The sequence below is a fragment of the Myotis nattereri genome, assembly GCF_964212035.1.
Source record: "Myotis nattereri genome assembly, chromosome: 8".
NCBI lineage: Eukaryota > Metazoa > Chordata > Mammalia > Chiroptera > Vespertilionidae > Myotis > Myotis nattereri.
The window spans coordinates 19,045,421-19,059,163 of NC_138083.1; the positions used below are offsets into that span (position 1 = coordinate 19,045,421).

General features: G+C 46.1%; 1 protein-coding gene across 1 annotated transcript in view; it reads left to right on the forward strand.

Annotated features, from left to right (window-relative positions):
* Positions 1 to 10,906: 10,906 nt before the first annotated feature.
* RRBP1 (ribosome binding protein 1) overlaps positions 10,907 to 13,743 on the forward strand; it is a 71,658-nt gene continuing 68,821 nt past the window's right edge. Inside the window, exon 1 of the mRNA XM_081096972.1 lies at positions 10,907 to 11,183. The gene's annotated coding sequence lies outside the window, so the exon portion shown is untranslated. The remainder of the gene's footprint in view (positions 11,184 to 13,743) is intronic.

A 13,743-nucleotide genomic window follows, 5' to 3' on the forward strand; every position in this document is an offset into this window, starting at 1 on the left:
TGACACCACCAGGTAAATAGCCAGAACCTTTTTACACAGTGGGAAATAAGGTCACACTTTATTTTCTATTAAAACAAACAATGTGTATTTATTAATAGGAACTAATGTAGAAAGGAAAAAGTGACAAATATCCCATGGGGCAGTTGGGACTTCAGGTGATTGTCTACATTTTTTCTTGATACATTTTCCTGTATTATCTGTGTTATGTGTTCATATACGTCACTCTTACGTCATAAAAATAACAAGGAAATGGTTTCCGCTTTTAGAAAATCTGCCTTTGTGGATATATTTTGGAGAAGAATGCAAAATTCACATGGATCTTTAATTTATACTTAATGCCTTCCTGATACAGATGGTGTTGAAGCCAGAGACCTCCATCCTCATTATCCACTTTCACTCTCCCCTATCATTAGAGGCATTTTGGTGAAAATGTTTAAGGAGCATAGCATGCTAAGTCAGTAAAACTTGAGTGTGAATTAGTCTACTTCACCACCTCTCTCTCTCTCTCATATGCATACACAAGCATGTACACACACACACACACACACACACACACACACACACACCCCTGAGATAACACCTAGAACAACTCTGTATGTCTGTAAACTCACAATGAAATGGCACTGTAAGAAGGCAGGAAAGTTGCCTAAATTAAGCTGGCTAACTGAATTCTGCCCAGGCCTGGATTTTCCTTTTCTTTTTTTTTTTTTTTCAATCCTCACCTGATGATATTTTTTCCATTGATTGTTTCCCCATTGACTTTTTTAGAGAGAGTGGAGTTATGGGGGGTGAAGAGAGAGAAACATCAATGTGAGAGAGATATATCAATTGCTTGTCTCCTGCCTTCGCCCTCTACCCAGGCTGGGGATAGAGGCTGCAACTGAGGGACATGTCCTTGACTGGGAGTAGAACCCAGCACCCCTCAGTCCTCAGGGTGACACTCTAAGTGTGGAGCCAAATTGGCCAGGGCAGGACTGGATTTTTCTGACCACAGTGACCAACAGCAATCTGAAGAGTGTCAATGGGATTACTAACTAAGTTTTCAATCTCTCCAAATAGAAATTTTCTGCAGCACACATTCCGATTGGAGATTGGAGGGTTTTGTGAGCCGAGACAGTCTGCTTGATCTATTAGCTGGTTGTAGGGCCTGCCAGGCCAAAGGCAGAAAGCTGGACTCAATCGCCCTACCAGTCCTTTTCGGATTTTATTATACTTTCTTTTTTGCTTCTGGTTTAAAGATTCTCTTCAAAACTCTCACTAATGATGTTTTCAATCCGATTAACAGGGTTTGAGAAGAGCACAGGATGATTAAGTGGTTGAGGAAAAGACATGGAAGAAAGCTTTCAAAAAAAAAAGAAAGAAAGAAAGTTTTAAGGAGCTGCAGTTTTTAAGTCTGGAGGAAAGAACCCAGAGGAGGGGATAGAATAATGATTTTGAAGAGCCAGGCACTTACTAACACACTCTGTGAGCACTTAGCAGAGTACACAGTGAGGTAGGAGTGATTTAGGACAGACGCAAGAAAGGAGTTCCTGAAGCTAAAAGCAGCTCATTGCAAAACTGGAAATCACAAGGAATTCAGAAGAAAAACACAAGACTCAGACCTTTTACAAATGTGTATCATTATTGAGGAGTTATAATTCCTGCACACAGAATCTACCAGCAAACTCTGGTGCCCAGTTGTGTCGCAGCAGCCGCTAAGTCAGCGGTTCTCAACCTGTGGGTCGCGACCCCTTTGGCAGTCGAACGACCCTTTCACAGGGGTCGCCTACGACCATCCTGCATATCAGATATTTACATGACAATTCATAACAGTGGCAACATTACAGTTATGAAGTAGCAACGAAAATAATTTTATGGTTGGGTCACAACATGAGGAACTGGATTTAAAGGGCCAGAAGGTTGAGAACCACTGCTAAAGGAATGAGGTGATGGGGAGAAAATGTATTCAGAGCCTTGGTGGAGGAAGCAGTTCTGTGGGTTCTTCAAGGACAGAGAAAAAGCAAGTTCAATCCAACATTGTGCCCCCACCAGCAAGAGGGTGCCTGGCAAACTTAGTGCTCAGTTCCAGAACAAATGACCCAAGGCAGGCCTTGAGAGATGGCTCATAGTAGGGGAGAGTGTGCTTTGGGCAGAAGCACACAGTGGGCATAGATGGGAATAGGTGGAAACTGTAGGGGGAGGGGAAGTACCAGGCTATGGATGCCACAAAAGTCAGGGGGAGAAATGAAGATTTGATGTGACGGGAAATCATTTCAAGCTCCTGAAGGGGAGGCAAGATGAAGTGGAAATAGTGGTTTTAAAATGTTAGGTTTGCTAAAAGTGAGCTGCCATTAGCAAGCAATCATAACAATTGGTAATTTGGGTTCACCTATCTTCTTTGTGTAAGTTTTATTTTTCTTTTGGTAATTACTATAACCTATCTATAGAGATTTTTTTAAAAAGTTTTGTTGGGCCTATTTTTTTTTAATTAAACTTATTGTGGTGACATTGGTTAATAAGATCATATAGGTTTCAAGTGTATATTTCTATGATACATGATCTGTATATTGCATTGTGTGCCCACCACCCAAAGTCAAATCATCTTCTGTCACCACAAATTTGGCCCCTTTTACCCTATACTACCCCTACCATCTGGTAACCACCATACTGTTTTCTGTGTCTATACGTTTTAGTTTTATATCCCATATGAGGAAATCATATGGTTCTTAGCTTTTTCTGACTGATTTCACTTAGGGTATTATTCTCAAGGTCCATCCATGTTGTCACAAGTGGCACTATTTCATCTTTTCTTATGGCTGAGTAGTATTTCATAGTAAATATGTTCCACATCTTCTTTATCCAATCCTCTATTTTAAGGACACTTGACTGTCTCCTTGTCTTGACCACTGTGAATAATGCTGTAATGAACACAGGGTGCATATATCCTTGTGAATAAACGTTGTTGAGTTTTTCAGCTAGATACCCAGAAGAGGGATTGCTGGGTCATATAGTAACTCTATTCTTAATCTTTTGAGGAACCTCTACACTGTTTCCATAATGGCTATACCAGTTTGCATTCTCACCAGCAGTCAATGAAATTTCCTTTTCTCTCCACAACCTCTCCAACATTTGTTGCTACCTGTCTTATTGCTAATAGCCATTCTAATAGGTGTGAGGTGGTAGCTCATTGTGGTTTTGATATTCATTTCTCTAATAGCTAGGTAAGTTGAGCATCTTTTCAGATATCTGTTGTCCATTTGTATGTCTTCTTCAGAGAAGTGTCTGCTCATGCCCTTTGCCCATTTTTTAATTGGATTGTTTATTTGGTGTTGAATTGTTTGAGTTCTTTATATATTTTGGATATAAACCCCTGCTAGAGCTGTTGTTTGCAAATATCATCTCCCATTTGGTTGGTTGCCTTTTTGTTTTCTTGTCAGTTCCTTTTGCTGTGAAGAAGCCTTTTAGTTTGATATAGTCCCATTTATAGTTCATTTATTTTTGCCTTTACTTCCCTTGTCTTTGGGGTCAAATTCATAAAATGTTCTTTACTACCAACATCCATAAGTTTAGTACCTATGTTTTCCTCTATGTAATTTATTGTTTTAGATCTTATATTTAGGTCTTTGATCCTAAATCTATTGAACTAATTTTGTACATGAGGACAAACTGTAATCTAGTTTTATTCTTTTGCATGTGGCTTTCCAGTTTTCCTAGCACATGTACTGAACAGGCTTTCTTTCCTCCATTGTGTGTTTTTGGATCCTTTGTCAAAAATTATTTGCCCATATATATGTGGTTTTATTTCTGGGCTCTCAATTCTGTTCCATTGGTCTGTGTGTCTGTTTATTTTGCCAATACCATGCTGTTTTGATTATTGTAGTTCTGTAGTATAATTTGAAGTCAGGTAGTGTGATATCCCTGGCTTCATTCTTTTTTCTCAGGATTGTTTTGGTTATTTAGGGTCTTTTGTGGTTCCAAGAAAATCTGATTATTTTTTGGTTCTAGTTCTTTAAAAAATGACATTAGGATTTTGGTGGGGATTGCATTAAATCTATATAATGTTTTGGGTAATATGGACATTTTATTTATTTATGTAGTTAGTTATTTTTAAATGTTTTTATTTTTTTGTTAATACTCACCTGAGGATATTTTCCCATTGATTTTTAGAGAGAGTGGAAGGGAGGAGAAGAGACACAGAGAGAGAAACATCAATGTGACAAAGACACATTGATTGGTTGCCTCCTGCATGAGCCCCGATGAGGGCTGGAGATTGAGCCTGTAACCGAGGTACGTGCCTTTGACTGCAATTGAATCCAGGACCCTTCAGTCCATGGGCTGACACACTATCCACTGAGCCAAACCAGCTAAGGTGGTACTTCCCTTCTAAATCCGTTTTGTTGAGTGTTTTAATCATAAATGGATGTTGTATCGTATCAAATACTTTTTATGCATCTATTCATAAGATCATATGATTTTATCCTTTGTTTTGTTAATATGGTATATTATATTGATTGATTTGCATATGTTGAAAGAGTGATTTTTCTTTAAGTGTATAAGAACATTACTCTGATTTTGAGTAACAATACTGCAGAATTTAAATTGTCTGGAAAATCATAGGTCCTCTGCTCTAGATTTTGCAAAAGCATACAAGAAATGTGCTGGCTGTAGAGTAGAATGATCTGCATTTCTGTTTAAAACCTTTAAACCATAAATTAGTGTTCAAAGGAGCTCAAAGGGCCTTGTATTCATGCACTCATTTGTTCATTCATTCAGGAAATATGTATGAGTTTTGGACCAATACTGTTGTTGCTCTGCTCACATCTCCTCTGCCATTCCTGTGCATATCAACAGCCTCTGATTTTAATTACCAGCAACCTTCTTCCCCACGGCTTTCTCTGGGGTGTGGGCTGGAAATGCCAGGAGCAGCCTTTGACCAGTGATGGATAGGAGTTGATGAATAAGTACTCTGGCTTCCTCTTTTCTCAGTTTGGGTAACTCTGACACTGTTTCCCAGAGTTCCTCAATGGATTAGGCTTCAGCTGTCCACGGTGGAACTTGTTGATGATGCACTGTACCAGAAGCCGGTCCATCCTTGCTGCTTGACATAGTTGCTGCAGGGAAGAAACATCTGCACAGCATATGTTTCAAGGGACCTGGCGTATATGGCATACTGTTCTTAATATGTTTGCTCCCCTTCTTGGCACTATGTGTTTTAACCAAGGTCACCTCTCCAGGAAAGGTTGTTTCCCCAGGTAGGGATTTTCCCCTGAAGTTAGGGAGGGAATAAAACTCCTTAACTAAGTGCCAGGCGGGTAGTTAATCATTTTAACTACAAACAATCATGCTTAAGCTACATAATCTTTACTCCCTGGAATGGAGATAAGAAATGCCCTAACCTTTGGAATAGAAATTGATAGGATTAAAATCAACTGGTATAAATACAGATCTAACAAGACAATAAACACAGAACTTTTCTGGAGATCCTGGCTAGAGAACCTGGCTAGGCTGCTGATCAACTGAACGCTGTCTCCGTGTCCTTCATTCTTCGCCGACTCCATCCACACCTTTGGGAACCCTTGGACCTGCTAGGGCTGGACCCCAACAGCACTGTTCGTTGGCTGTCTTTCCTTCCTTGTCTCATGTCTTGACTTCCTTCCTGGTGGTTCCTAGGATCACCTTCCAAATAAACTGGCTTCACTCAAATCTTTCTCTCAAGGTCTTTATCAGAGGAGATCCAACCTAAGGTGAATTTTTACCAGAATCAGGGCATTGAGCTATGTGTTTAGGTAACATAATGATGCATCAAACAGAGCCACTAACCCCCAAGTCCAAAGTCAGACAGGCTGAGATGTGTGCAGAAATGTCAACATGAACATGTATAATATTTCATTTTTGTAACCCTGTTGTGCTCCTGCCCCCTTTCTCCCTCTCTCTCTCTCTCTCTCTCTCTCTCTCTCTCTCTCTCACACACACACACACACACACACACATACACTCCACTCTGGTTCAGAAGAGTATTAAATTCAATTACAATTTAATGATATAAATTTACAATGAAATAGGTTATGTTAAAAACAAAAATAATAAATACTCAACCTATCACCCCAAGTTATTTGAATACATTTTACTGTCATATATCCCTTGAGAATACTTGTAAGATTATCTATATGGTATATAATGTTATATTCCTACAAATTTCTCTTTACCTTAGTGTTTGAAATCAACTATGATGGAAGTGTTTACACCACAGAAATTGGCAAATGCTACAAATTAGGAATCCCCCCTCCCCCCTCCCCCCCCACAATCTCCCACCTCCAATAGCCAGTTGTTAAATATTTACTAGCACATCAAACATATCTTGCCTGGAATTTTGCAAAAGCCTACTAACTGATCCCAGGAGCCTCCATTACACCACCCTAACTATTCTTTACACCACTGCTAATGTAATCGCCTAAAATGTAAATCATATGATATCTGTCCTTCTCTGACATTTCTCTTAGCATTATACCCTGTAGGTCCATCCATGTTGTTGCAAATGGCAAGATTTTGTTCTTTTTTATGGTTCAGTAATATTCCATTGTATAGGGTGTCCCAAACTTCACGCAAGAATTGCAAATCTTGCATGAAGTTTGGGACACCCTATATATACATATCGCATCTTCTTTATACATTCATCTATTGATGGACACCTAGGTTGCTTCCATATCTTGGCTATTGTAAATAATGCAGCCATGAACATAGGGGTGTATATGTCTTTCTGATTTAGTGTTTTCATATGATTTCACTTCTATGTGGAATCTAAAAAGCAAAACAAAACAGAAATAGACTCATAGACATCAAGAACAAAGTGACGGTGGTTGGAGAGGAAGGAGGGGGAGGGCGAAAGGTAAAGGGAGTTAAGAGGCACACAGTTGATCTGAGCGTTAAGTAATTTTACTTATTTATAGGACATCTTGAATAATGCCTGGCATCTAAGACCTAAAAATGCTATATATTGTTATGATGCTTTTTTTCACTGTGTGACATTTTATTCTGTTTACCATTTATCATCCTTTCAGAGTTGATAAAGCAAAACCTCTTTTTACACCATAAGATACAACATATTCTCATCTTTCTGCCTAGTCTTTTAAAATAATATTTGCAATTTAGAAATAGAAAGCAAAGTACTGTCACCCTAGCTGGTGTTGTTCAATGGTCAGAGCATTGGCCCGAGCACTGAAGGGTTATGAGTTCAATTCCTGGTCAAGGGCACGTACCTGGATTGCACAATCCCTGACCAGTTGGTGTGGGTGCAGGAGGCAATCAATCTATATGTTTCTCTCTTACATTGATACCTCTCTCTCTCTCATCTCTCTTTCTATCTCTCTCCCTCCCTCCCTCCCTTGCACTCTCTCTAAAAATCAATGAAAAAAATATCCTTGGGTGAGGATTAATAATAACAAAAAGAAACCTACTAGGTAATTATTCTTGTATGTTTAGTTTTCCCTAATAAAATAGCTTTGTTTTAAAACCCAATATATTCTTTGAATCAGGCTGATTGAATTATAATTTGCTTAAAAACTAAATTCACTCATATATATATATATATATATATATACACACACATATATATATATATATGTACATATATATATATATTATTGATTTTAGAGAGGAAGGGAGAGGGAGAGAGAGAGATTGAAACATCAATGAGTGAGAGAGAATCATTGATCAGCCGCCTCCTGCACACTCCCTTCTGGGAATTGAGCCTGCAACACAGGCATGTGCCTTTGACTGGAATCGAACCCAGGATCTGTCAGTCCACAGGCCGACGCTCTATCCACTGAGCCAAACCAGCTAGGGCTAAATTCACTCTTTTTAAGAGTGTATAATTTGACCATGTAACCATCACTACCACCAAGACATGGAACATTTACATCGCCCCCAAAGAGTTCTCTCACACCATCATGATCACTGTCTGAGACTCATCTCTTATCCTGTCCTTCATCCTTCGGGCTTTGGCAAAACACAATTTGTAGTTGCCCCTTGTGAATCATGCTGAGATCACCAGGCCTTTGCCCAGGCTGTTCTTGCATCAGGTGGGCCTTCCACCCACTTCTTGACCTGGCTAACTCCATTCAAGCTTCTCTTGTCACACCTCTACTGTCCTCAGTGAAGGTTAACACCCCGGCCTGTCCCTGCCCATCCCTGTCTGTGGGCTTCTCTCTCTCTGGCCAGTTTACACGTGACAGTATTTCATTGGACTGTCATCCAGGGGGATGGCAGGGATCTGTTTCCCAGGCTCTAGCCTGGTGCCTGGCACTGAGCAGATGGGCCTGGAGGGCACTTTGTGATGGGCTTTCCCTCCTGCCATGGAAGATTGTGTGATTTGGCAGATACAGGTCTATGGTAGACAATGCAGCAGGGGCAGGCACTCACTCCCATGCAGGCAACCCTGTCCATCTAGTCCTGGGTGGTTCTGGTTTTTCCTAGATACACCTTGGGAGAGAGCAAGGCTGAAATACACTGATGAGGCTGAGCAGGGCTAAGGATGGCGGTTCATGGGTACAGCAGTGGCCAGGCCAGGTCAGAGGATGGGGGATAGGTAGGGACTGACCTGCCCCTGATGGAGCCTGGTGGAGGAACACAGGACAGGGAGGGAGGAAAGGTTTCCATACTGGAACATATCAACACCCCTTACTCCTAGGGAGTTTGTAATCTTATATTTCATTTAACAATATTTATGGAACATGTATTTACTGAGTCTCTACTCCGTGCTGGTACTGGGTCAGAGTTGGGTAGAAGACACTATTGTGACCACTCCCCTCCTAGCCCCCAACCCCTCGGTGCCCTGTAGGCACTCACCTCCTGCCATGGGATTCTTGCTACTTCGCTCCGGCTGATGGTGCATGAGGACAAGTTAACGTTCCCCCAGAAGAGGCCCTCAACCAAGGACTGGGAGTGGGTAGGTAAATAACCCACTTTTCTTCCTTCCCATCCCATTTTTCTACCATTGTTTCCTGTGATCATCCTCAAAACAAGTCACTTAAACCCAAACCCTCCTGTCAGGATCTCTCTCCGAGAAAACCTAAACAGTAAATAAGATAAAGGAGGTCTCTGCCTACAGAAAGGCCCTGAGGATAGTTGGGTCTTTACTGGGTCAGTGTATCGCTCGAGGCTGCTTGCCTACAGGCACTCAATAAACAGAAATGAATGTATTTCCTGTCTAAAACCCAGAGGGGGCAATTATTGTCCTGGAGGAGTGCACCCATTTTCAGAGATGGTGACTGGTTTACCCATGCTCAATTAGAACTAGATGGTAGCATGTGCCAGCCAGAAACTGGATTTCCTTCTTTCTTTTTTTTTTAAAATATATTTTATTGATTTTTTACAGAGAAGAAGGGAGAGGGATAGAGAGCTAGAAACATCGAAGAGAGAGAAACATTGATCAGCTGCCTCCTGCACACCCTCCACTGGGGATGTGCCCTCAACCAAGGTACATGCCCTTGACCGGAATCGAACCTGGGACCCTTCAGTCAGCAGGCCTCCACTCTATCCACTGAGCCAAACCAGTTAGGGCAATGGATTTCTTTCTTTTCTTTTCTTCTTCTTCTTCTTTTTTTTTTTTTAAAGAAGCTGGATTTCTTGATTTTTATTTCAAGCCAGAGCTCGCCCCTGGAAAGCTAATCCAGGTTAATTCCCGTTGATTAATCATTAATATGCCAAGGAACTGCTGAGATTAAAAATAGGAATGAGCGGTTTTATTTCACCCCAGTCCCTCTTTATTTTGACGGCTTATATTTTCCACATCTTCCTAACACCCACTAGTACAGTACCAGTAACAAAAAGGGGGGTCATATGAAATTGGCCAAGATATGGATATTAGGAGCAGGATTCTCAGCCACAGGGGCCAGGAAAGTCATGTGGGGCTGATCAGGCTGCCGCAGCCCTTTTGGCCTCTCAGAAACCTTAATTTCAAAGACCCTAGCTTTGGATCAAGTTCAGAGTTAGGTTTAAGAGAAACGGATATAATAGTTAAAACTCAGGCTTAAAATGGTCTTAATTAAAAGATTCATTTGGTTATTAAGAGAGGGTGTTGGCTTACATTGGGAAATAATGCCATGTAATGAAGAAGTACTATTTTGCTCAGTTTTCTGGGAAATGGGTGTTTTCTTGGGTCAGACCCTCTCGCCCTCCTCATTCAAGGACTAAAAGCCCAAGGCGGCCTGTAATCATTACTCTGCCAGCTGTGGTTTGGAGGGGATTAAGCCTCAGTTGTACCCTCCCTAAAAATGAGTGCAATGACGTCCCCCTCCACTCCTTATGCACCTCTGGCCTTTCTACCCAGTTCCTCTATTTACTCAAGAAAATTCTTTCTGGTGCTGATTGCAATCTCTTTGAAGATAGGGACTTCCCCTCCCTGGATTGATCCCCAGCAGAGTCTGTCCTCACACCCGGGGCCCGGAGGGGGCGCTGTTCTGGGGGAAGTTAGTTGGGTTTAAATAAAGCATTTTTCCCGGTTGTTGGTGGGCTGTGCAGGGTAACACCCTCTGCCATCTCAGCTCGTCGGGATTCAGGGGCGCAGGCCCAGCGCCGCCGGGACTCGAACCTCCCACCGCCCGCCCAGGCAGAGCCCGTTTCGAGTCTGCCTCCGGGAGCGGCGCGGCAGGCCCACAGTGGGCGTGGGCGGCCGGCGCCCCCTCCCCCGTCTGGCGGTGCGGCCGGCCCCGTCCCGCCCCCGCGCGGGGCCGAGCGCCACGCAGCCCCGCCCCGTCCCGGCTCCGCCCTCCCGGTTCCCTGCGGCTCCTCCCCTCTCCCATTGGCCCAGGCGGAGACCCTCCTCTCTGCCCAATGACAGCCGCCGCTACTTGGCCTCCCGCGCTCTGATTGGCCAGCGCCCGGCAGAGTGGCGGGGCGCGGGCCAATGGAGAGAGGCGGCCCGATGAATGGCTGGCGCGGGTGGGGAAGGCAGGAGGCGGCGATCCCGGCGGAGGGGGCCGTTCGCCAGCTCCGAGGCAGAAAGTGCCACGACTCCACACGCGCGCACGCAGCCAGCTAGCGGCCGGAGCGGACGGCGGACGGGGCGGACGGCGTCGGGGTCGCGGTGTCTGCAGCTGCTCGGGGGTGGCTTTTCGGCGGAGGCTCGGCCGGCTTCTCTCTCCCGGTGCCGCGGCGGCGACGCGGCTTCTGCCCTCACGCTCTCCCTCCTGCTTCTCAGGCTGCAGGTAAGAAACTTGGCCCGGCCCTGCAGCGGCGGCCACAGCGCGTGGGCCGGGCCGTCGGGGCGCCGGGCAGGGGCGAGGGCCGGCTGCGCCGCGAGTGACACGTCTCCTTCGGCGGCCCCTCCCCCGGCAGCGCCGCCAGCCGTCGCGGCGGCCGCGGACCCTCCGGACCCTCGAAGTCGGGTCCGGCGCCGGGGGCGTGTGCCGGGCCAAACCCGTGCAGGGGCGTCAGCCGGGTGCGCCCCACGGTGTGGACTCAACGCTCCTCGCCGTCGGGGTGACCGGCGGCGGCCCCGTGGTGCGACGTGGCGACCCCTCCCTCTCCGCCGGGCCGTCGGGCCGGCCCGCGCGCTCCGAAGTTGGGCGAAGAAAGTTGTCGGCGGGGTGGGGCGGCGCACAGCTGGAGGAGGAAGGGGTTAAGTTTCGGGAAGCGGCCGGATGACGTTGCCGGGCTGCAGTCCGGACTGGAGAGGGTGGGGGGACGGGCGGAAGGCTGCGGAGGCCGGCCGGGGGGAGGAGGGCGGGATTGAATGAGGGCCCGCGGGCCGAGCGCGCCCGCCTGCGGGCTGCGGCCTAGAGGCGCTTCTAGGGGCCGTGTGGCCCCGGACGGGCGGGGCCTGGGACGCGGGGCTGCGGGTGAGGTCGTGCAGAGACCGAGGGCTGAACGGGGTCCGGACGCCCCGGCGGCCGCTGTGGCAACTTCCCGGAGTGAGGGAGGCAGCTCCCTGCTCCCCCTGGCGGCCGGGCTGAGGGCACCCTTTTCCCCCCCCGCACCCGGCCGTGGGGAGCTCAGCGCTCGGGCGCCCGGCGGGGGTACGTGGGCACCTCGGGCCCTGCCCGGCCCGCCCCGCCGGTGCCACGATGAATGGGCTGGCGGTGCCAGGCCCGGGCGGAAGCGGGCACCTCCGGCCCGGTCGGCCAAGCGTGTTGGCACCCGCCCCGGCCGGCCAGGCTCCCAGGCTGCTCTCTGGGGCAGGGGAGGGCAGGCTGGGGTCCGTGCTTCCTCTGGGGCTTCTGGGAAGCTTCAGGGACTCCTCCCCAGGTTACAGTTCATAAATGGTGGGTTGGGATGGTGAAGTGGTTAAGGGAGGGAGGGGGTCTTCTGAAATCCCAGCACCGTTGAGGGTGACCTCGGCCCAGCTGTTTCACTCCGGGTTCCACTTCCCTGTGTGAAAAACAGGGCTGCTGATGTTTCTACTTAAGAGAAAATTTGTGCAGCACATGCATGGAGTAATCAACAAGTGCTGGCCGATCTTGTTGGAATGAGTTTTTAGGGGCGTGTGGGGCTTGGGAGGGAAGTGGAGTCGTTCTGGCTCCATCCTATTTGCTGCAAATGCAGGGCTGGATTCCACCCCTATGCCACTATGCTTGGGGTTTCCTTATCTTTAGCCTGGAGATAGTGAAACACACGCACAATTAGGAGCTGGGCAATCTCCCAGGCAAGTGCTGGATAAAACAGGGACCTTGTGCAAACAAGGCAGTTTGGCAATAACTCCTGGAGGTCGGAGGTCAACAGAGACCAGGAAGCAGGTCAGAGGTCAGCAGAAACTAGAAAGCATCAAGAAAATGAAGCTTTGCAGAGTTGTGAGCCTCCCACATCACTGTTTGCCTAGTGTGCTGGAACCTTTAGGGTGAGGGTGCCTGGCTGGCACTTTCTGGAGTTTGGTCCTCACACCCCAGGCTAGAGATCTCTTCAAGAACACTGCTGCTGAGGATCCAGAGACCTAGGTCTTTGTCCAGCACTCCCAGGAGGGACAGCTGCATGTTTTACCCCATCCCTGTGCTTTTGGGGAGCATGTATTCTCCACTGACCCTGCCTCCTGCTTTTCACTTTCCCTCTGTGTTAGTCGTTTTAACTAACTTCCTGTTAATCTGATACCAGGGAAGTCTTGGTGATCCTGCATCATGCTGCCTGCTTACTGTGGTGATGTCTCAGTTCCTTTATGAACTTTCCAAAGGTCAGCCAGAATATGGGTTGCCAACCTATTTCCCTTCCAGAGAGTAGCTTCCAGTTCTGAGGTCCTGGAGATGCCACTTCCCTCTCTAGTTAAGCAAAGGACAGAAAGTAGGTTGTTTTCCCTTTACACAGAGCAATTTGAACTTGGCTTGCAGAGCTTCTGGGTCCTGTTGAGTGCAGGAGAACAGAAAAGGTGTCCGTTTGGAAATAGAGGGTGTCCAGTGGGTAGAGCTAAAGACATGCTATAACAGAATTCTTTCATAATTGGGAATCGGCCTTTGAACATCTATAAAGAGATTAAGATGGTAAAGTGGTACCTTGGCATCTTACTATTTTTTGGTTGTTGGGAGTTTTAAATAAATCTGAAATCATTGAGTCACATTTGAGCAATTTTGTTCTTTGCTGAAATGAACCCTAATCAACAAGCTGCAGTAATTATAGCACTATATTCTATATAAGTGGTTGAATACAAGTGATTTAATTGGAATATTGGTTTATTATATAGCAGGGACACCTTTTAAAAGTGAGAAGACCTCATACTCTTCTTACTTGTTCTTTTATTCCTGGAAGCTTATATTAATAGGTGAACGACACTTAGGCAGGGAG